General features: G+C 47.8%; 1 long non-coding RNA gene across 2 annotated transcripts; it reads left to right on the forward strand.

Moving 5' to 3' along the window:
• Positions 1 to 8,741: 8,741 nt before the first annotated feature.
• Positions 8,742 to 13,504, forward strand: LOC134486493 (uncharacterized). Of its 2 annotated transcripts, none has more exons than XR_010065508.1 (2): positions 8,742 to 11,820; positions 12,630 to 13,504. It is a non-coding gene; the product is annotated as an uncharacterized LOC134486493 (long non-coding RNA). The 2 variants fall into 2 exon arrangements; XR_010065507.1 differs by having other exon boundaries at positions 9,933 to 10,415.
• The last annotated feature ends 10,009 nt before the right edge of the window (positions 13,505 to 23,513 follow it).

A 23,513-nucleotide genomic window follows, 5' to 3' on the forward strand; every position in this document is an offset into this window, starting at 1 on the left:
ACCTCAGACAGGCCTTGGACAGGCAGGAATCCTCCTGCTTCTGTCTCCTGAGTGCTGGAATTAAAGGCACGCACCCCACCTCCTGAGTTTTTCTTGACCTTTTGTACCTTCTGGAGCATTCTGGGGGGCAGTTCTAAACTTCCTTTCCTTTCGAAAAATGTTTTGGTTTCACAGAATCCGGATCGCAGAACTGAGACTTCATTTCTAGGTTTAGAAGTGAGGGTTGCCACACAGGCCGGGTGGCATTTGGTATCTCATCAGCCCCCAGGTGGCCCCGTGCCTTTGAGAACCCACATTTCAGAGGCCAAAGGAGCATCTGGGAGCAGAACTCAGAGATGGAGTCCGTGGCATCTCCTGCGGCCAATCACCTGCCACTCATCTGCTCCCTGCAGCCCTCATCAATGAATCAGCAGCCCGTTCTAGCTTAGAGGAAGTGAAGTGTGTACAGAGGTCCCTGACCTACTGAGAGAGGTCAGGGAGTGACTTCCCAGTTAAAGTGTGACTTCAGCAGAGGAGGACACAGGGCACCGAGTTCGAAGCGTAGTGTCAACAGGAGCGAATCCCAGGTGATGACTCAGCAGGTGTGTAAGTCATCCCGGGGCGGTCCCCTTGGGGAGAGCATTGCCGGCTCTTCAGGGTCAGCATGTTGTGAAATGCCACGCACGGGACTTAGCAGGCAAAGACTCATGGAAGGTGGACAGTTTGGGGGTCCTTTATATCACAGCCATTGGGAGGACGCCGGGAGGGATAGAGAGCGATTATTCTCCCTGATGGAACCGTGGCAGTTAACTCATTCCGCCTCACTAGTTCATGTAACATTTTACTGTTGTGACGATGCCTACCGGAGAATTCAGGCTCTTGACAGATTTCCCTGTGTGTCTCCAAAAAGGGATTCCCTATGTAACCCAGGCTGGCCTGGAGCTCTTTCTCCCTCTACCCAAGAGCTGAGGCTTCAGACATGCACCACCAGTGCATGAGCACCGTCACTGCCTACACGTGCAGTGCACAGAGGGCAGACGTTATTAAGCCTGCTTCTCCCTGGCGAGCCCACTGAGATGCACTAGCCTGGCCCCACACCTCAGAGATAGATATACTCCACGAGCGTTTATGTAGGAGCCCATAAGTTACATTTTAAGACATGTAAGGGTGTGTGTGTGTGTGTGTGTGTGTGTGTGTGTGTGTGTGTGTGTGTGTCTATGCTCACCCGATGCCTCAGACTCACAAAGCTCTGCTGGTATCGCTTCCCACGTGCTGGGCTGAAAGTTGCGCGCCACCATGCCTGGCCTAATCCGGATTTTAAAACATCTGCTACAACTTTGTAGAGAAATCAGCGGAGCGGGAAAGAATCGGGGAGATCAGTATCCGGGATGTTTCAGAGATTTGTGACTGTTGCAGTCCCCAGTGTCTCCCTGGGCCCCGGAAGTGTCGCTCGGTGTTTGTGGAGTGGAGTGGTTGGATGGGAGAATGTAAAAATACATCCCTTCAGAGGTTTTTGTGGTCAGGGGCAGACACATCTTTCATGGATGACAGATTTCCCAGGTTAACTAACTCAGGAAGGTCTGTATCCCTCTGAATTCCTCTCCTCTCTTTCCTGACTGGGCTAGCCCTCAGTGGATGTGTGCGCCATTTAGAAACCGGAAGTGAAAGAGCCCCCCAGAGGCCAGCAGTGGCAAGGCTCTTACAGCTCACCCGGACTGTGGATGGGTCTATGGGCTTCTTTCCTTGGTGTGAGACGGTGACTCTGCCACAGCCCCTGTAGTTCCTGTGCATCAGCGCCTTTTGGTGTTCAAACCCTAGCCTGTACATATAGCTGTTTAACTTCATGGAGGTGGGTCCGTCTCTCAGGTGGGTCACACGCACCACTGAGAGACGGCGAGGAGACGTGCAGTTTCTGGCACCACGTGGGGCTTTGGGGTTGTTCCCCATCTCTCCCACTTCCTGCCCATCCTGCTGACTTCACGAATCAGCCGTGAGAAGAACATGCATCTCACTCTAGAATGTTGGCGCGCGCACCACCAAGAGTGATGCTCTTCCCCTGCTCTGCTTCCCCAAACACACCTGCAGCATAGACACCAAACGTACGGACCTACTAACCCTGTGATTTCTTGCGTTTTTCTATTCTTCATGTTTTAGGAAAATATTAAAATAGTAAGGAAAGATAACTCTCAACATCTTGACTGCCTCGTTACCCATGATTCTCAGTAGTCATCTGGAAGAATGTTCTAGCTGGTGGGTGTCTCTCCCTCCCTCCCCTGGCATCTCAAAGCTGTTTGTGCTGTTTGCTTGCCCAGGAAGGATGCAAGACAGTGTCTCAGGTCTGGTTTTGCAATATGTGAACCCAGTGACTCCTGGATGAACCAAAGGTACTGTGGTTCAGCAGGCGATAGCTGACAGGTCCACCCCCTGCAGCGCTCTGTTTGGGAGTTGCCGTCTTTAGCAGCCTTCCTGAGACTAAAGTTCAGTCCTAGTTTGAGGTTAGGTATTAAAGATCCTAATTATCTTGGGTGAATGAAAAAAAAAGTGAATGGAGTTTCAGAGTCAAGCGGGAACTTGTGGGTCAGATTTCATACTAGAAACGTAGGACCCACGGACAGATGAACTGTGGGGTACCTGGGGGCTTGCAGGGCTCAGGCCCGCTCCATGACAGTTAAAATTCTGCCCCACCCACTCTTGGATCTGGTCCTTTCACGCTCAAGGCAAGGGTTTTACCGCTGATCTCCAGAGCCAGCCAGGGACCGTACAGAATCAGTTGGCAGTGGAGGTCCCGCGTAGTGTTTTGCATCCCTAGGCAGCCCTCTACTATGGAAGGGCATCTCAGCCCTGCTTTTCATTCTGCTCCAAGAATGGGTCTCAAAGTTGCTCAGTCTGACCTTGAGCTCAGGCAGTTCTTGACTTTGCAGTCTGCCTCCCCAACTGGCTTTACTCTCTCCGGTTGTTGGGATTACCTGTTTAGAAACGAGAGTCCAGACCAGAAAATCTAGCACTCCGCAGAAATGCTTAAGCCCACAAAAGCTCAGCTGAGCACTGATCTCCTTATCTTCCCTAGTTATGGCGAGCCCGAGGAGATGACCACTCAGACAAGGCTTACAGACACCTGAAAGTCTTATTCCAGCCAGCTGGGACTACACTCAGGTATTTGGGACCCAAGTGTAGCACTGAGTGTTTACAGTAAGGGTTTTTTTCCCCAACATTTTTTCTTTTATTGGATGTTTTTTATTCACAGTTCAAATGTTATCCCTTTTCCCAGTTTCCCCTCCAGAAACCTGCTATCTCCCCCTGCTTCTATGAGAGTGCTCCCCCCACTCCCTCCCACCTCTCTGCCCTGACATTCCCCTACACTGGGGCATCGAACTTTGACAGGACCAAGGGCCTCTCCTCCCATGATGCCCGACAAGGCCCTCCTCTGCTACATATGAGGCTGGAACCCTAGGTCCATCCCTGTGTACTCTTGGGATGGCCTTAGTCCCTGGGAGCTCTGTGTGTGTGTGTGTGTGTGTGTGTGTGTGTGTGTGTGTGTGTGTGTGTGTGTTTTAAAAGCAAAAATCATAGCCTGATTTCTCACTCCACAGCTGTAAGGGGAGGTTTCGCACGAGCAAGTGATTTAACAGGAGTTAAGAGCCTGAGGCATCTGACCTCAGGTTCCTAGAATAGAGCTGAGTATTTTTCTGTAATTTTCCATGGGATTTTCTATCAAGACCAAAATCCAGTCAAACCTAAAATAGTCTCTTCAAGAATACAAGATTTAGGAACTCCTGCACTGTCTCACTCTGTTATACAGTAACGTCTTCTCAGACTGGGGGTGGGGCGGGGGCGAGGGCTTCTTCCTTCGAGAGTTTCAGGGTCTACAGATGTGCAGTGATTGTTCTCAACTTTATTTTTTGTTTTCGATATTCTTCATTTCTGAGGTAAATAAGACGGGGAGCATAGCAGAAAACAAACAACACACACATATACACACATACACACACACACCACACATACACACCACACACATACACACACATACACACACACCACACATACACACATACACACACACATACACACACATATATACACATGCACACACATACCATACACATACACACACATACACACACCACACATACATACACACACATACACACACACCACACATACACATCACACATACACACACACACCACACATACACACCACACACATACACACACATACACACACATATACACACATACACATGTACACACATACACACACCACACACATACATACATACACACATACATATACACACACATACACACACGGCCTTTGGCATTTGCAGGCATCTCCGGTGTGTAGAGGGTTTGGTAAGGGAGTTGGAGGACATGGACCAGGGGAGGACATGGGAATATGAAACTGAGCGTGGCTAAAGGAAGCTTTTGTCAGGCGGCAGTGAGCAGGAAGCCAGCTCACACCTACACACACAGGTATGGCTTCCAAGACAAAAGGTAAACCTTAACACAGAAGGTGAAACTCCTGAGGCCTGAGAATTTGAAGAATTTGGAAGTGTAACACACATCATGTGAAACAGGCAAAGGATTTCTGAGGTCTGTGTCAGCAACTCCTGTTGAGGAATCTTCTAGAACCTTGCTCAGTCCCAAAACAGGGCACACATTTCCCTCTCTTCCCTTCCTTCCTCCCCTCCTGGTCTCCTCTCCCCTCCCTGCCATGTGGTTACTGAGCCAGCCCCTGGCATGCGGTCTTCACCCTGCTTCAGACCTTGAATAGAGATAATGTTCCACTCTGTCCCTTCCTGTCATTCACCAGCTTGTGCTTCCTCAGCCAGGAATTCAGGGGCTGGGAGAGCCAGAGAACATGTTAAACTCTCATGCCAGCACTGTTTTTTAATTATTATTAAAGAATTTTCTTTTTATAGTAAACTAGAGGGAGGATGTTCAGAGTCCAGGTTCAGAAAGTGCAGGGGCTTTTTGCTCAGCAGAACCCAAAAATAGATGAGAAAAAAGCCCACAGCTTGGCAAATCTTTAATCTCCCAGCTCTGTTCCTTCTCCGGACTGCGGAGGCCTCTGTGGTGCCTTCTCCCCCTGTACTGGGAATACAGCGCCAGCAGGGAGGGTCAGTCCACTTCTCACGTCTAGCTCACTTTAAGTCTTGAATTGTGCTTGTATATTATTTTTTTTAGCATCTTTAACACGGAGCATAATACCCAGCCTGACTCCGAGTCTTTCCCCTGGAGCTGCGGACTTGAGAACTGAGTTATGAGTGCACACAACTCATATAACGTAAGATGGTTTCCCTAGATGATAATCCCCCGCTTTACCCCAGTTCACCAAACATGAATGTTGACTGTCCTAAGTAAGTCACACTTATGAGGCACATATATTTTGTTTGTATTGAACGAGGCATTATATTTTGAAGAAACGTTGAAAGATTATCATAATTTGAATTGTTTAGAATGTGAAAATTCATTGAAATTAATTAATGACAATAAATGAATAATTAAATTAAAATTAATTGGCTGGGGGAGGGCTAGGTCTGTTGTCAGAATGCTCGCCTGGTATGCACAGGGCCCAGGTTTCATTCCCAGCATGGCAGAAGCCAGGTGTGATGGTGCGCACCTGTCAGAAGCCAGGTGTGGTGGTGCACACCTGTCAGAAGCCAGGTGTGGTGGTGCACACCTGTCCTAAGCACCATGCAGGTGGCCATAGGAGTAACACATTGTTTCACACACAAAATTCAGGTCCATAATTGAGTATTGCTAATGCTACTTTGTTGCTAAATGTTTACGTTATCTGTTACTGTGTATGTGTGAGAGAGAGGACATGACTTACAGGCGCCATGGCGCATGTGTACAGATCTGAGTCAGTGTTCTGCCTCCACCTTGCTAATGCAGGGCCTCACATTGTTTCTGCTCAGCTGCCCTCCAGGCCAGTCTCTCTGTCACTTGCAGCTTAGTCTCCTGTCTCTGCCTCCCACCTCACCCTAGGGATGCTGGGATTGCAAATCTGTACCAATTCGTCCAGCTTTTTTATGTGGAGTCCAAGCGATTGAATTTGGGACCTCAGGCTTGTGTGCCTAGTGCTGTTACTAGCTGAGCCATAACACTGATCTTGTACTTCTAATGTCTTTGCATATTTTAAAAGATTTGTTTTATTTTTATCGTGTGTGTGTGTGTGTGTGTGTGTGTGTGTGTTTGTGCGCACGCGCGCGCGCGCGCGCACGTGCATGTGTGTGTTTAGGTATACTTGAGTGTGGGTGCTGGAGGAGGCCAGGGGTGTCACATCCCCTGAGCTGGAGTTGTAGACCGTTGTGAGCTGTCCCACGTAGGGGCTGAATTTGGGTCCTTTGGAATAGCACTACACACTTTTTACCACTGAGTCCAGTCTCCAGCACTCTCTGGAAACATTGTGTTTCTAGCTGTTCACTGAGGCAGCTAGTCTCCTTCTTTCCATCAATGCTCACAACCCAAGGCAGGTAACAAAAAGGTCGTAACTGGAGTTTACTTTTTGCACGGCGTTGCGGTAATCAGTGAACCCTGAACTCTGTTTCTCTCATTAGCTGTTACTGAGCCAGCAAGGACCCATGTTACTGGCTGGGTGTGTCCTGATAAAAGACGTGTTCCTTATAGTGTGGCTTGGCACGAAGCATATATGTTTGGGATCTTCAGGCTCAAAGGAGGAAACATCTCCCCCCCCCCCAGAACTGTGCTAAAGTTCATTCTGTCTCTGGACAGTTGTCCTTGGAGGTGTGCTTAGGCTAAGCCCGTGTGGAGGATGGAATGGCTGACCTCGTATCCTGCTGGTGTGAGGAACAACTGGACAACATCTCAGCATCGTTCCTTACTGGGAACCTCATTTCCCTTTACCGTTTCTCATTCCAACTGGGTGCCACTAAATGCAGGTGCATTCGTCATTTTCTCTGTTTCCTCTCTGCTAGAGAGTATGGTATTATGGGTTAGCACGGGAATGCTTGAACTGGAGTGTCCAGGTTGGATTTCTTGGTGTTGCATTTATTGGTGGTTTAATATGGGTTTGGTGAGATTTGTGTGGGTGGTGGTATCCACTGAGGAGGATCATGAGCCTGGGAATCTCAACCCAAGGACCCTCTCTTGAGGACACCGGTGCACATCCACATTGTACAGGGTGGTTTTGAGTGTCAACTTGACACAAGCTGGAGTTATCACAGAGAAAGGAGCCTCCCTTGAGAAAATGCCTCCATGAGATCCAGCTGTAAGGTATTTTCTCAATTAGTGATCAAGGAGGGAGCATCTAGCCCATTGTGGGAGGTGCCATCCCTGGGCTGATGTTCTTGGGTTCTATAAGAGAGCAAGCTGAGCAAGCCAGGGGAAGCAAGCCAGTAAGCAACATCCCTCCATGGCCTCTGCATCAGCTCCTGCTTCCTGACCTGCTTGAGTTCCAGTCCTGACTTTCTTTGGTGATGAACAGCAGTGTGGAAGTGTGAGCTGAATAAACCCTTTCCTCCCCAACTTGCTTCTTGGTCATGAAGTTGTGTGCAGGAATGCAAACCCTGACTATATTGTGATATTTTACACAACTGCAGACCTGCACCCCCAGCACTCTTATTAAATCCTCTTGTCACCAATCAACTGGCTGTGCTCCATCTGCTGTTGACACTGGCCATCTCCACCCCTTGAGAGCCTGAGGTGTAAGGGCTGGACAGGCAGATGCAGAAGCTTCCAAGTCTGATCTTTAAGAGTCAGGGAAGACACTAGAAGCCAGATAGTTATAGCTCTGGGTGCTTCCGGTAGAGCCTTACTGCTCTGGCCATTAGTCACTAACCATCCAGCCCTCTCCACCTACGGCTGTCCTCATCTTCTGAAAGCAGGAGCTGCAGTGGGTGGCTGCAAGCTATGCCCGTTGGACTGTAGTTTCTGAAAAGGCCTTGGGTGCTTGGGTGCTGTCACAGCTCTGTGATTTGACTGTTGAGACTTTCAGCCCCTGACATCTGTTATATATCTTCCTGGGCTTAGAATACGAAGGTCCCTGGACCCCCTGTGACTTGGCAGCTTCATGGCACCCTTCTACATGACTAGGGTTCCATTGTCCCTGTCTGACTCTTCACAACTTTCTGTTCCTCTATCTACTTCCCACCCTGGCCTCCCCCACCTTCATGTTTAGTATCAATCACAAGCCTTCTGCTGGGCCACCAGGGGAGATGCTTTCTCTCCATTACTGTTGTGGTGACCCAAAGACAAACTCTAAGGACACTTATGGTGGCCACATCGACTTTGCCCAGTGTGGACAGCACAGAGGCAGCCTTCTTCCTCCTGAGATTTTCCTGTGCTCCAGATCATTCTAGGTAAGGAGCTTCCGAGTCCTTGATATCTAGACATCAAAGTCTTGATATCTTGATATCAAAGGTCCTAGACACTTCTGTACCTGTTTACCCAGCCAGAGGCACCAACATGGAGGTCTCCCTCTGACTCACTAGAGTGGCGGAGGGGTTGGTAGGTGAACGGGTTCACTGGACCTGGTTTCTCCACACAAGCAACATTCTTTCCTACGAAGGCAGAATCATGTCGTCTCTTGCCAGAGATGATCACATAATGAGATGATGTTGATTTTTGTCTCCGTCTCCTGGTGCCAGAGTAAGCCCAAGATGGCTTTGAAAAAGGTTGATGAGGCTTAATCCTTAAGAAGAACGTGACTGTCATTCAACAGTCTAGGCATGGCGTAAATACCTGGGCATGGATTCAAGGGAATGCACCATTCAAACAGGCCACGACTAATTAAATTAACCCCGACAGTTAATTAAAATATATTAATTAAGAGAAATGTGGGAAAGATAAATAGATAAAAAGATGGCTTTAGGTTCCTCTTTAGAATAGTAGTTCAACATGGACACATCTGAACCCAGACTCTGTTCTGTTTCTCTTCGATTTCGTTTCTTTTCTTTTTTTTTTTTCTTTCTTTTTTTTTTCGGAGCTGGGGACCGAACCCAGGGCCTTGCGCTTGCTAGGCAAGTGCTCTACCGCTGAGCTAAATCCCCAACCCCGTTTCTTTTCTTTTTAAAATTGTAGTTTTAGGTAAGTGTCTGAGCACATGAGTGCAGTACCTGTAGGTTCCAGGAGGGGGTGCCAGATCCCCTGGAGCTGGAGTTAGAGGCAGTTGCCTGTGAGCAAGCAGCCTTGGGTGGGAGAAACAAAACTTCCAGAGCACCCAGTGCTCTTTATCACAGAGCCGTCTCCCATCCCTTGTTCAGTTGTTTTTGACGGACTATGTACTCTGTCATTTCAGAGATAAAGTGCAAATCATTTCCACTCTTTTCTTCCTTTAAAACTCATCCAGAAGTTTGGATCAAGGAAAAGGAGTGTGTGTATATACATTTTTAAAAATTGCTAGGAAGAGGGGTCAAGCCAAGCTTCAAATATTTGCATCCTGAAAATATTTATGTGATTTGTAAATATATATACATATACATGTGTATGTATATATATATTTGCATTCTGCAAATACTTAGTTTGAAGAACAGTCCTCTGGGCTTTGGTTTGGAGTGCAGGCTAGTCTTGAAATTGTCACACCCCCACCCCACCCCAGCTTTAAGACTCCTGGAATTACAGGGGTGGTCCCCGATGCCTGACCACACTTTCCTCTTGTAAATATGCAAAGCGTATTTTAGTGATGTCTTTTAATCACACGAGTCTTGGAACGTCTACTGCACCTGAAGAAGAGAGAAGCAGGGACTAGAGTTCCGGTCGACACCATCTGCCTTCTATGCCTCATCAAACACTGGTGGGTATATTTTAATCTCTGCGGCCAACTCTGTGTCTGAAAAGAAAAAAGACTCGGGAAAGAGGGAATGAAAAATGCCTTCAGGATGGAAAGCCCCTTGCAGGTCCTGTTCCGTGAGCTGACCGTGAGCTGATCTGGGCAGCCATTGCTCACTGAGCATTGTTGGTTCTTAATCGTCTCAAGGTCCACACGGAAGGGCAAACTCTCTATTCCTCCAGCAACAGCTTTCAAAGCAAGAACTTCAATTTCCATCGACACTAGCCTGAACTGTTTCCCCCTCAAAGCCTTCCCTGATGCTAGGAACATTCGTTCAACCGTCCTACCTGCTACAGAGTTCTGACCACAAAGATCACGATTCAGTCACAGAGGGACACTTTCACACACCGTCCAGTCAGAGTTGCCTGCCCACAGATTCTGAGTAGCACATAGCGGTGTGTGTGTGTGTGTGAAATCCACACTATTCCTGCATTTGGTCTTCAATGACTGAAACACCAATTTCTGTGTGTGGATAGCTTGTAGCCCCATCATCAGTGTGAGGCTGCTGGGGTGGGGGCGTGTTAGTTGGCAATCGTGATCGTTATTAGATTCTGAGCACCCCTCAGGATGGGCGTGGAACAATGTAAGATCACTCCTGTTTGAGTGGAGTTTCTTTGAAGTTGCAGCCAAGAAAGGATTCCTAGGTAACTAGTCGTTGCTGCTGAGTGTGGAAAGCAGCCATGATCTGTCCCGTAGGGGGTTTTCAAATGGGCTGGGGTCGGTGCTGGGATAGCATACGAAGTCCCTTTCACCTGTATGCCTTTGTATCCTTACTTGTTAGAGGGGCTACCACGCTATTCCCGTTCAGGGCTACTATCATGCTTCGCTGTGTCTGGCTTCCCTCCCAGTGCTGAGTCATGAATGACTGAAATCCGGCGCGGGGGTGAAAGGTGCCTTTGTTCCTCTCAGTGGCTGCTCTCCCAGGGTGGTCAGTTATACTCCAACCGGCATTTCCTGCCAGTACTTTGTCTTGCTTCTGTAAGCTCAGCCTCAAGCCGTTCCCTTTCTCCCTCACTTGCTCATTCATGGAAAGGTGATTCATTCATGGTGATCTCCGTGTGGGGAAGGCACCGTGCAAGGTGCTGGGATTAGCAACAAGAATAAGCAGGATAGGCTCTCCTGGAAAATTCAAAATGGCCAAACCCTTAGAGAGATTAACTTGGTTTCTTACTGAGGAGCTACAGCGTGTGCTGGGGTCACGTGACTGTGCCTAGCAACAAGAGGCTGAAGGGGAGGAGGAGGTGCCCTCAGGAATGCCGGGAGCTGGTGGTGGTGACGGAAGCCTTGATGATCTTTCTGTCACTAAATACTGTTGGCTTGCTTCTCAAATTCACCTCGGGGCTCCCATTTATTAAATACTACTGTCTCCATCTTTCCATCAGCACCAGTGAGGTGCAAGCTCAGGTCACCTCCTTCTGGGCTCATGATCAGTCACCATTTCGTCTGCTAGTGTGTTTTCTAGTCTCTATTCCTGCCCTGCTGTAACCCGTTCTGCACACACCCAGAACATGGGGCGGTCGTAACCCTCTCAATAGCTTCTCAAATTCAAAAAACTCAATATGGTGGCCTCCCAAGCTCCCAAGACCACACGCTTGGCCACCTGTGAAGGTCCCTCCCATTTGGACTGCATCTTCTTTTCTATAGCCGCAGAGAGTTCTCAGCTTCCTCTTCATCCTTCGCAGTGTGCTTCCTGCTCCCCCTCTCCCCGTGCGCCCCACAGGTACCACAGGGCTGTTCCCCCTTTTCATTTAGTTCTCAGCCCTGGTCAGAGCCTTCCCTTCTGCCCATTGCACCTAAGACAGCAATCCCTGCCGCTACGGCTCTCCGTCCTCTCGTGCTTCCTTTGCACCCTGATTGCGTACCGCGTTTCGCTGGGGCCTCCTCATCACGCTGTGGAATAGAAGCTTCGTGAAGGTTCTGTCTACTTCGGCTTGGTGCGCGGCCCACAGGAAGTCACAGCTGCTCTTCTCACCCCCTTGAGGATTGTAACGCAGACTTACACGCAGTCCCGCCGCGACTGTTTGAGTTGTTTATGGCAGATATTGAGTGGTAAGCCTGGGGCAGATGTAAAGACACAATGTCACTGCGAGCTTGTATTCTGGGGTCCTAAGGAATATTGGATCGTGGGTGTATTGCTTACTGTCTCTGTAACCCATGGTACAGCCTTCTCTCCTGTAAGCTTGTCTGTAAGGCATAGCCCACCGTGAAGAGAAGATTATAGAGCTAGGATACAGCGACTGGGGACTTGACTTGGTAGGATGCTTAAGCTGCAAGTGTGAAGACGCCGGTTCGAATCCTCAGTACTCAAGAGGGGTGTTCCTGCGTGCACCTGTGAGCCTGGCATTGCCAGATGGACATGGGTGGCTCCAGCAAGCTCATGGCCAGCCAGCCTTACACACAGTGAGCTCTAGGTTCAGGGAGAGTCCCCTTCTTAAGGCCTAGTGTGGTCTCTGACCCATAGCATAGAGGCCAGAAGGCCATAAAGCACACGTGACCTCTCCGCTAAGGTTGGTTAACAGTCTAGGGAGGGAAGAGTCTGGGATTATCATTGTGGGGAATTTGGGTAGCAAAAGGTGGGTGAGAGCTGCCTCCACAGAGAGCAAAATGTCACCAGGTCTCTGACAACCTCTGCTCTCAGCATTCCAGGTGGAACACAGGCGTGGATTTTTATCTCTTCCAGGGGTAAGGAGACACCCTGTGTGATTAACGGTCCTTTTTCTCTCCGTGTCCTCAGCACATGTTGACTTGAGGGGAGAGTGAACTCCCAGGTTCTTGAGGCCTGGTAGTGTTCGTCCAGGATGCCGGGTGCCAGCCTGTCTGTCCTAAACATTTTCCCTCTATTTGGTCAAATCCGGCAGGCTCAGCATTCATTCTCGTGTGAGCAGGGACGTCTGAGTCCAGTCGTGGCGCCAAAAACTCGCAATTGGGTTCAAAGTCAAGAGATGAGGATCCCGGGATTCGTGTCGGAAAGTGGACAGTGAGAAGTGGGGTTTCAAGTTCTTCTGGATCTTCTGGAAAGTAAGACCCATGTTTGCTCACCTGTCTGCTTGAGGCGGGGACTTGATGGCCTGGGATTTGGAATTCAGCTCAAGCTGGTTTTGAAGGCACGAACCCTCCGTCTCAGATTTCCGAATGTGAGGATTTTAGGAGCCACCCAGACAGCCGAAGCTCGAGAATCTTTGTCACTCACTAAAAAGTAGTCTATCATACGCATGCTAGCTTGGAGGGTCAGTTATGGTGCAGCAGCTCGGAAGTCTACCTGAGCTCCAGTTTTCATGGCTAAAAAAGAGATTGGGCCAGCAATCAGACCAAGCAAGCAGACAACTATTCAGCTTGGTGCTTCAGCTTTCTACAGATCATCAGAGCTTGTTGGAAATTTAAGGCGTATCTCACTGGCCCCAAAAATTGCACTGCAGTCACAGTAGACAGGGGGATTGTAGTCATGGTGGGTGGAAGAGGTGAATCTTTTCCCCCTCAAAATAGCATTTAGATCCCATTAACCAAATATTCCTACTTCGTTAATAAGAAATAAAATGGGTCTGGAGAGATGGCTCAGGGTTAAGAGCACTGGCTGCTCTTCCAGAGACTCTGAGTTCAATTCCCACCAACCACATGGTGGCTCGCAACCATCTGTAATGGGATCCGATGCCCTCTTCTGGTGTGTCTGAAGACAGCTGCAGTGTACTCACATACATAAAGTAAATAAATACATCTTTAAAAAAACAAAATAAAATGTATTAACTTATTGAAATAAGCGTGTCTCTAAAAGCCACTGTCTGAATCGAGTCATCCACAACATTCAGTTCACAAATCGTTTCTCTCCATTGACTCAGAGCGCTGACCTAAGATCCACAGAGACGGCTTGTATTGGAAGGCACTATTTACTAATCAATACATCTCCGGAGGAATCTGAGCATTGGCAGGAGAGCCTGTGCATTCTGCAATCTTTGCCTAAGACACCTGGGAAGATTCCTTCTGGATGGAGTCAAGGCAAACTGTACTTGGGTCAGCATAAACTTGATTACCTCAACGGGTCTCAGTTTGGTCAGCCTACATTGGCCAGAAAGCCAATTCTTTATTCCATTGCCAAGCCACACTAAGAAATTTAACCCCCAACAATTGGTGACTTATTCCTACATATCTTTGAGTTCTTGGCTTCCACTGTGAACAGTTTTAAAGACTGGCACATTGGTCTCAGGGGAGATAATACATGTGTTCGGAAAGAACGCACGTTCTTTTTAATACTCTCCTCTTCATGGGTAGAGTTTGTGTCTGGTTCCTGAGATTTCTAGTAAGCTTCAAAGGCATTTAAAGACAGGAAAATGCTAATCCCAGAGCTCTAGATCATACCTCCCAGCCAGAGGGATGCCACCTCCCAGAAGACATGTGACAATCACTAGTGACATAACAAAGAGGGTGCCCTTGGCTTCTAGTGTGGCTAAGGCCAAGTGGCTGCGCTATATTATATTGTGTATATGTATATATATATAAAATCTCTTATGAGGGGCTGGCTCAATGGCTAAGTGTATAAAGTCCTGTCGGTACAAGCATCAGAACCTGAGTTTGATAACCATTACACACCCATAAAAGGTCTTGGTACAGTGGCTTGCTTTTGTAACCTCAGAGATAGCACAGGAGCAATCAGAGAGTTCCATGTTCAGTGAGAGACCCTGTTTCCAAAAGGAACATGGAGACGGACTGAGGCAGATACCTGATGCTAGTCTTTCTCCACCGTACACGAGCACATATATGTGCACACATGGACACAAATACAGAATCCTAAGAAAGGAACCCATGAAACAATAATGCTTAAGACATTGGGCTTTACACTGAAAACTCGAGAACAGTGTCTAGTGCCTTTTGTGCCAGACAGATGGCTTCAGTCTTTGTTGTTGTTGGTTTGTTTGTTTTTACTTTTGCGAATCTCTTATTCGCTTTAGTCCTGGTGTTGGTAGCAGTACTGACCTGTTGGTACTGGACATTTAAAGTTCAGGAATGCATGCTGAGTGCTTCGGGGAATGCTATTTTGTCTTTTTTTTTTTTCCCGGAGCTGAGGACCGAATCCAGGGCCTTGTGCTTGCTAGGTAAGCGCTCTAGCACTGAGCTAAATCCCCAACCCCTTCGGGGAATGCTAATGGCTGTTCGGTATTGCTAGACTAACTTCTTCATGGACAGCATAATGGGGCAGCCTTCAGTGACTCTCAGCAGGTATTACAGCTCTTGTGTGGCGTCCCCCTGCTTGTGGGATCAACAAGAGCGACTTCCATGCGGCATTCTTCATTGAACGTGCAGCTTCTATTCTTTTTTTTTTTTTTTTTTTTTTTTTCCTTCAGAGCTGGGGACCGAACCCAGGGCCTTGCGCTTGCTAGGCAAGTGCTCTACCACTGAGCTAAATCCCCAACCCCAGCAGCTTCTATTCTTAAGATTTATTTTATTTTAGTTTGTATTTCGCGTATCCATCTATGGGGTGTGTGCATGAGGGTTATGTGTCTGTGAGTGCAGTGCCTGCTTGCGGCCAGAAGAGGGCACCAGAGCTACTGGAGCTGGAGTTACGGGAGGTTGTAACGTGCTAGACATAGGTTCTGGGAGCATAATTTGGGTCCTTGGGAAGGACTGAAAGCACTCGAAACCTCTGGGTCACCTCTCTAGGCCCCCAGAAAACGTAAAGTCTTGCAATTTTTTTTTATTCCCAGTAGAGGTTCTTATCTTCTTGAAGGATTTAACCAAAAAGTACAGACGGCTTAAGTACAAACTTATTAAGCAAATTCAAACCGAGCAAAGTAAAGCGTGCACTGCCAAGAGAGAGGGTTTGGAGAGGGCCGGCTTAACAAGAGGAAGTAGGACCTCAGTAGGTTTCTCACTGTGGATTTTAAAGTGGTCATGCATTTTTATGAGGCGGGTGACATATTGGTGGGGTTGAGTTGACTGAGACACGGGTCTCCTTTCACATCATTTCTTCTCGTGATCCTTTTGGAAAGCCTACGGGAAGAGGTTAAAACCACTGTAATTGCTATTATTAGGAACTCAGGGGCTGGAGAGATGGCTCAGTGATTAAGAGTACTGGGTCCTCTTCCAGAAGTCATGAGTTCAAACCCCCAGCAACCCCATGGTGACTCATGACCATCTGTAATGAGATCCGACACCCTCTTCTGGTGTGTCTGAGGACAGCTACGGTGCACTCACATAAAATAAAATAAAAAAAAAAATAAGCCTTTAAAAAAAAAAAAAGAACTCAGGTCTTTTGAGCACGCAGGTGTGTGGGAACTGGGAAAGTACTTTGACATTTCCGATATGGCGGGGAAACCTCATTGAGTGAAAAATTAAAACAGCAGGAGCTTGTGGAGGGTTGCTTTAAAACGGTGTCTTCCGTTTGTGGCTGCTGTATATTCAAATGTTAAGTTCTGTGCCCCAAGATCTGGTTGCTCCAAGACAAGCAGATCCTCAAATATACCTGCTTCTGTTGTGTAAACCTTGTCCCCAAGATTATTTCTGATTGTTTAATAAAGATGTCTACGGCCTGTAAGTCGCAAAGATGCTCTGAGGCAGGTGTTGGTATCAGGTACCGGCTTTAAGGTTGGTTGCAGATCACCTTCAAACCCAGCGATGACAGTGATGTCGCCCATAGGCGGCAGGGACCCATGCATCTGTTGCCATGGCAATCGCTACACATTTCCAGTGTCCATTTGGTTTACCTTTACCTGTGAGCTTTTACATCATAGCCTTCCCCCTTCTCCCACGGTAAACAGGAAAATTGAGAAAATAGCATAGAGGGTCGATGTCTGCCCAGTTCTAGTGCATTAAGGCTTATTATAAATGTAAAGATTTCGTGTCTTTTATTTGGGAACTAAGTGATCTAAGGTGGTGTAGAAACCCCCAAATAATGTTTACAGGAACAATGAAAGAATACACCAGGCAACTGTGTGACATGTTTGTAAATCTGAGGCTGACAATTTCCCATAAAATAAAACAACTTATTGAAATGACTCCAAAAGAAGATCTGATCAAAGCAGTGGCCATGAGAGGATTGAAGAGATGGTTTAGTGTCCACAGGGACAAGAACAGGGCTGGCTCGTGGGCACATGCGCTCTGAAGCAGGCTGGCTCGTGGGCACATGCGCTCTGAAGCAGGCTGGCTTGTGGGCACATGCGCTCTGAAGCAGGCTGGCTCGTGGGCACATGCGCTCTGGAGCAGGCTGGCTCGTGGGCGCATGCGCTCTGGAGCAGGCTAGCTCGTAAGCACATGCGTTTACAGAGACCTCAGACCGCGTTCGCTGCGTAGTTGTTACCATACTGAAATTCTCAATTGTTTAAAAATTTAGAATCTCTCATGTTTACTTTGTTCTGGGCACTGCAGATTATATAATGAGCCCCCATCCTTACCTGTGCAGTTTTACGAGTGAGATTCAAGTCATGTTTTAAGGCACAGATAAAGCGTTAAGAAGTTCATCCATTTTGTTTTTGACAAGTTCAGTGTTCTTTGCAAACTTCCAAGGTCTCTTGATAAAAGTCATCCAGAGATTTGTGGGTAAAATGCGATTTAGTTAGAATCGCCAGGGTAGGAGTCACTGCTGGAGTTACTCATTGCCCGGGGAGTTTTGACCTACACAGCGGAACTGTCCCCTCTTCCTGGGGTGTTTTTGATTTTCTTTCTCTGGTCCGTACAAGGAGTGTGCTGGACATGCTTTCTGCAGTTCACTCTAGGTCGGTTGATGAGTTAACTATTTTAAGCCTTTCCGGCACTTGGAGACTTTTAAAGTCTTAATATGAATTTTTTTCCAGGTCACTTGCTAGTGAACCTTGGAACGCTTTGGCAAGTTGACACGATGCTTGTCCAAAGGAGGATTCAGCAGGATTTTTCCGGAAACTCTTAAGAAGACAGAGCAGATTGAATAGCAGGGTTAGGAATCTCACGGAGAGCTTTTTCCCCCAGCTGTGGTCCAGTCGGTGCTGGTCCTCGGGAACATGGACCCCATGTACCTTTGTGTTTAGGGTTCCGGTTGTTCGTTTGAATTAATAACCTGCTTCTGTTTTGTAATAAGAACCTTCATCACCACGACCTCAGAACTCAAGTGTTTCTCCTTTTATCCGTTTCTGGGTTTCTTGCTTTAATTTTTTCCATTTCCGTGAGAAATAAGAGGGTTTGTAGATGGATTTTATTTTGTTGTTGTTGTCACTCTTTTGTCTTTTTGGTTTGCTGTGTTTTGCTTCGTTTTTCTGAGACAGGGTCTCACTGTGTAGCTCTGGCCAGCCTGGAATCCACTATGTTTGGAAGCCAAGGGAGGTACCACACATTAGCACTTGAAAGGTTAGGTAGGAATCCCAAGTTTGAAGCCAGCCTCAGTTACATGGAGAGACTCAGTGGGTTCTTGATAAAGGTAAGTTGATACTTTGTAGCTCTATCTTTGCTATGAAGAATATTTTTGTTCTGGGTGAGAAAACAGAAAAGCAGGCTGACTTCCTCTTCTGGTACTGTTGACAAACATTACCCACTATTTGGGGACCTCTGTCCTGCCTTCCCACCTCAATTTCAGAGGCTTCCCAGGGCTGTTTCAAGAAGTTGTCACCGACCAGTTGGTGTTGGTGTGTGTTTGTGACTTCTCTCACTCCTGAGACAAACAAACAAACAAACAAACAAACAAACAAAAAACAAAAAACCCAAAAACCTTGAGGAAGGAAGGGTTCATTCGGAGTCATGATTTGAGGGTGTAGTCCATCACTGCAGGCAGGGCAGGACAGCAGGAATGTGATGGGGCGGGACACACTGTGTCCACAGCGGGGGGAAGCAGTTCTCAGCATGTCGCCTCTTTATCCAGCCCAGGACTCTAGTCCACAAGGTGGCGCCACACATGTCCCCCCCCTACTCAATCGAACCCAACTGAAAACCTACTAAAAGATACACCCAAGGTGCCTTTCCATGGTTAGTCTATGTCCTGTCAAGATGACAGCGACCATCAACCAGCACATGCTACAAGCCAGAAGATGTCTACAGCCCCCTGTGAACCACACCTGGGTGAAGAGATCCCAGCAAATAAGCGAAGAAGTCTTAACAATAAATGAACTGAAAAATACATTTTACTTATTAAAAGGGAAACAAACGCAATATGAATACACAATGAAAATGGTTAAAAAAATTAAAAAAAAAGAGGAAATGATACGGAAGACTAAATAAGTCATTCTCTTTCTGAGTATGTAGAGACAGATGTCACTCTATATCAATTTTTATGTCCTGGCATCTTAGCTCCCACAGTCTAGGACAACCCCGGGCACCTCACCATTTTGTTCCAGGCTTACTTAATATCATCTTATGTTGTTTTTACCGGGGGAAAAATGAATACATCAGGATAAGGGTTCTGCTGAGCAAATCTAAGTCATTTGACGGTACTGGTACTTGGCCCGGCTGCTATGTAGACGGTCCAGTGCTGAGACATCAGGATGACTGAGAGGTCTACAAGCATCAAGTGTCACTGATAAAAGAGGTTTGACAGCAGTGAAGTGGGCTGGCACAAAGTGGTTCTGCCACTGAGGTCAAGGTCCCAGTCAGGAGATTAGAGACAAGTCAACACATTAACCTGAATCAGAATAGGAGTCTTGGCTTCCAGCCAGCCAGCTTATCCTCGACACTTGCTGACAGGCTCTTGACCCACTTGGGAACTTCAAGTGCCACGGAGTGTGGGAAAATCAAGAGGTACTATGGAGCACTGGGTGCAAGCACAAGGTTCCTGCTTATGGCAGTTCGCTGGGCAAGATGCTTAACTTGTCCAAGCTATTCATACAACAGGCAGAGTTGAGACAAGGTGTGGGAAGGGCCTAGGATGCTTAGAAAATGCTTAATAAATATTGGTCATGTTAACCAGTTGTTTTTCTTTCTTTTTCCCACTTCATAGACAACTCTGACAAGATATAGCCTGCCGTGGTGGGGAAGTAAAGGTGCCATGGGCTTGATGATGCATCTGGTACAACAGGATCCTGCCTAGGCAATGGTGCCACCCAAACTAGGTGGGTCTTCTCACCTCAATGACTACAGTCAAGGTCTCATTCCCCAACAGGCCTACCTGGAGGCCCATCTCTCAGGAGATTCTAGACTCTGTCAGGTTGGTAACACCAAACAACACACTGGATATTAGTACATTTGGGTTTGCTGGTGAATACACCAAGAACTGAAACATCAAAGGAAAAAAGTCAGCAGGTGTTAGGAGTCTGGCGTGGCAAGAGACCTAACGAGGGAAGCCTGGTCAAGGCCAGAAGCCAGAAGCTCACGTCCTGTCTGAGTGAGGAACTGGATCTGGGATCATTCACTGACTGCAGGCTTTTCTGGTTTTTGTTGTTGTTGTTTGTTTGTTTGTTTTGTTTTTGTTTGTTCACTTTGTTTTGTGTTTTGTTGAGACAGGGTCTCTTGTAGCCAGGCTAGCCTTGAACTCCCTAGGTAGTTGAGGATGACATTGAACTCTTGATCCTCTCACTGTTACCGCCTGAGTCCTGGTATTACAGGCACTCACCCACTTGTGGTTTGCCTCTGGGCTTTTGAGTCATACAGACTGGATCTGTTTTCCTTGAGGGACAGGCACCGGTTCATTCTGTCTTTCACGTGTTAAATTTTAATGCAGGAATAAATCAGTCAACTCAACCGACAGACGGACACTTAAGGCCCTTAGAAGAGAGAGGTAGGCTTCAGGGGTGCGGGCATATTGTTCTTTAATTCATTCTCTCAATAACGTTATCAAGAACACTGCGATGTCTATGAAAGTAAGAAAATGCAAACACAGAGAGATCAAAATCACCCGCCCAGCAGCCCACAGTGGGGAACCTGGGGCTCAGAGCAAAGCTACTGAGTCTGCACTCATTCCCTGACTCCTAACAGAACTGCCGGCCTGATCTTCATTGTGTTTGAGATTTATTTTATTGACACAATCTCAGAGAAGCTCCAAGGACAAAGCAAAGAATTCAGATATACCATTCTCCCAGGCTTTCTGAGTGTCTGTCTGTCTCTTCCTCCCCCAGTCCCTTCCACTTCCTTAGCCATGCTCACAGTATCTAGACTGCCACACCCAGGACTTCTGAAAGCCATTTTCCACTGACTTTTTAAAAGGGAAGAGGCTTCCTGGGCTGGGGCAGGTGTAGAAGAATGGGTCGTGGTATCAATACCAAGTGTCGCGCCCACCTTGGCCGGCAAGGAAGACGAGACACGGTTGGATTCTTCTCAACAGCCTTTACTGCAGGACACCTTCATTCTTGATACAGGGAGGCGGTGGCGGCAGCGGCGGCAGCCAGCCCTAAGTGTTACAGCTCCAAGTGTTACAGCTCCAAGTGTTACAGCTCCAAGTGTTACCGCTCCAAATGTTACCGCGCCGAGCCTCAAAGCCGCTCGCCTTATATACACAACAGTATGCTAATATTCTTTCAGGGATTGGTGGGGCACGAGTCACCCCACTACTTGTCCTCCAGGGATTGGTGCGGCATGAACCTTATTAGCATAGTACCGCCCCAGCCAGGCTGACATCAGGTGCAAAAACCCCACGCATGCGCAGTACTGTTGTTCACCACAGGAGGGCGCCAGATTCACCTCATTATCATACAGCTGCCCTGACAGGGGACAAGCCTGCGCATGCACGGTAAGTTATTCACATTCAGACGGGGCTGGCTGTCAGCGCCATCTTTACTTTGCCTCGCCGCTCCCTACAACCGAGTGCTCACTGGGATCTATTTGAAGAGATCATCCTGACTAAATCGGGACCATCTGAGCATTAAACTGAAGGACAGCGACAGACTACAGCCCGCTTAGTCACAAACACCTCCAGCAAGTTAGCACTGAAGGAAGCTCCTGACAGAATGCCAGCTGATACTGGAGGAACAAACGGAGGGACTCAGAAAAACTGCACGTGGGCATCTGTGACTGAACCACATACTCTATGTCAAATTTGATATGCGGACTTTTAGTTCTTAGTATATAGCATAAAATTCCGGGACTAAAAACAGTGATTGTTAATTTTCCAGGAGAATTACAGTTTTCATTGCTCCCAACCCTCTTAGATCTCATCTACTTTAGAGACACCTGATTGTGCCTGAATTCCCGTTGCCTCCAGGGCCTGAGGCACCTCATCTGATGCCTTGCCCAATAAATGTGTGCACTTCATTTTCATGTCTTTGATCCAGAACGTATGAGGTCTGACACCATTCTTTCTCTGAGTCAAGCCCTGAGCAAAATGCATCCCAGTTTCTCCTAAGCCTCGTGAGAAGACAAGGGCGCTAAGTATATCAGCCTCCACTTAATAGCGGGCACCTCCCACCATATAACTGAAAATTGGCTTCTCTGTGGCAGAAGCCCCAGTGAGGCCATCTCTTCTGGAAGTCAGGCTTTTCTCACTACACGGCTTGGACTTTGAAGGTCTCGGAGGTAGAGGGTGTTTCTACAGAGCAGAAGGACATTGGGGATTTTGGGTTTGGAAATCAGAAAGCAGAGGCACGGTTTCTAAGGGTTACAGTAGCCCTCATACCCTTAGACTGTAGCTCTGAGTCCACAGGGTTGGGCTTTTTTGCTTTGAAAACAAAGCATGCGGTTGGGTCAGGGGGAGGGGCCCACCGGTGAAAACAGAATATGTGATTGGCTCAGAGGGATTCTCCACCCGTGAAAGAAAAGCATGTGATTGGGTTAGGGGGAGGGGCCACCCATGTCCCATTCCTACATCCTACAACCACACAGCAGAACACCAATTTTTCTCTTTGCTCTGTCATCAGCATCTGTCTAAGTTAGGGTTTTACTGCTGTGAACAGACACCATGACCAAGGCAAGTCTTATGAAGGACAACATTTTACTGGGGTGGCTTACGGGTTCAGAGGGTCAGTCCACTATCATCAAGGCAGGAGCATGGCAGTATCCAGGCAGGCATGGTGCAGGAGGAGCTGAGAGTTCTACATCTTCATCTGAAGGCTGCTAGCAGAAGACTGACTTCCAGGCAGCTAGGGTGAGGGTCTTAAGCCCAGGCCCACAGTGACACCCCTACTCCAACAGGGCCATACCTTCTAATAGTGCCATTCCCCAGGCAGAGCACATACAAACCATCACACCATCCCGTTTGAGAGATGCACCAGAAATGAGGCTGGGGTAGAGTCCATCTCCTGTCTACCGCTGTGCCTGCACTGGGATCCAAATGAACTTCTCCCAGTCAGCTCTGTGCTCCCAACAGGAATGACTGATTAAAGCTGATTAAACGGCCATTGCAGCCTACCTAACTCTGTCTCTTGGAAGTTTCTCTATCAACCGCTCTCTTCTACCCGGAAGAATATTTCCTAAACACTAGTTGTTAGGATGATTCTAACCTGCGAGATCGGGGTCAATGCCAGGTGACCTTCTCCTGAACAAGCAAGGGGTGGCTGGCACTGTCCTTGTCCCAGCTTGACCCTCTGCTGCTTCTTTTCCTACCCGTGGGTCTTCTCTGGTCTCTATGTACTCTGCTCCTGGTGGCTGACATCTGTAGTCCTCCTTAAAGACAATCCTTGAGCTGGCCTTGCCACCGTCCCCGAATACAGGGAGAGGCAGGCAGGCCTAGGAGGAAATTCACACGACACAGCCTAACTTTCAGGACTCTAGATGTCTCTAGGACTCCCGAGGAATCATAGCTTTAATGAGTCCTGTTCCCAGGGTCAGAGTCTGTGGACAGAATCTGGGTCACCTGGAGGAAGCTAGAACAGAGCTCTGTGGTTTACAGGAGGGGACAGAGAATTGCCGGGAGGGAAGCAAGGGTGCAT

This window comes from Rattus norvegicus, chromosome 3 (assembly GCF_036323735.1).
Source record: "Rattus norvegicus strain BN/NHsdMcwi chromosome 3, GRCr8, whole genome shotgun sequence".
In the NCBI taxonomy this organism is placed as follows: Eukaryota; Metazoa; Chordata; class Mammalia; order Rodentia; family Muridae; genus Rattus; species Rattus norvegicus.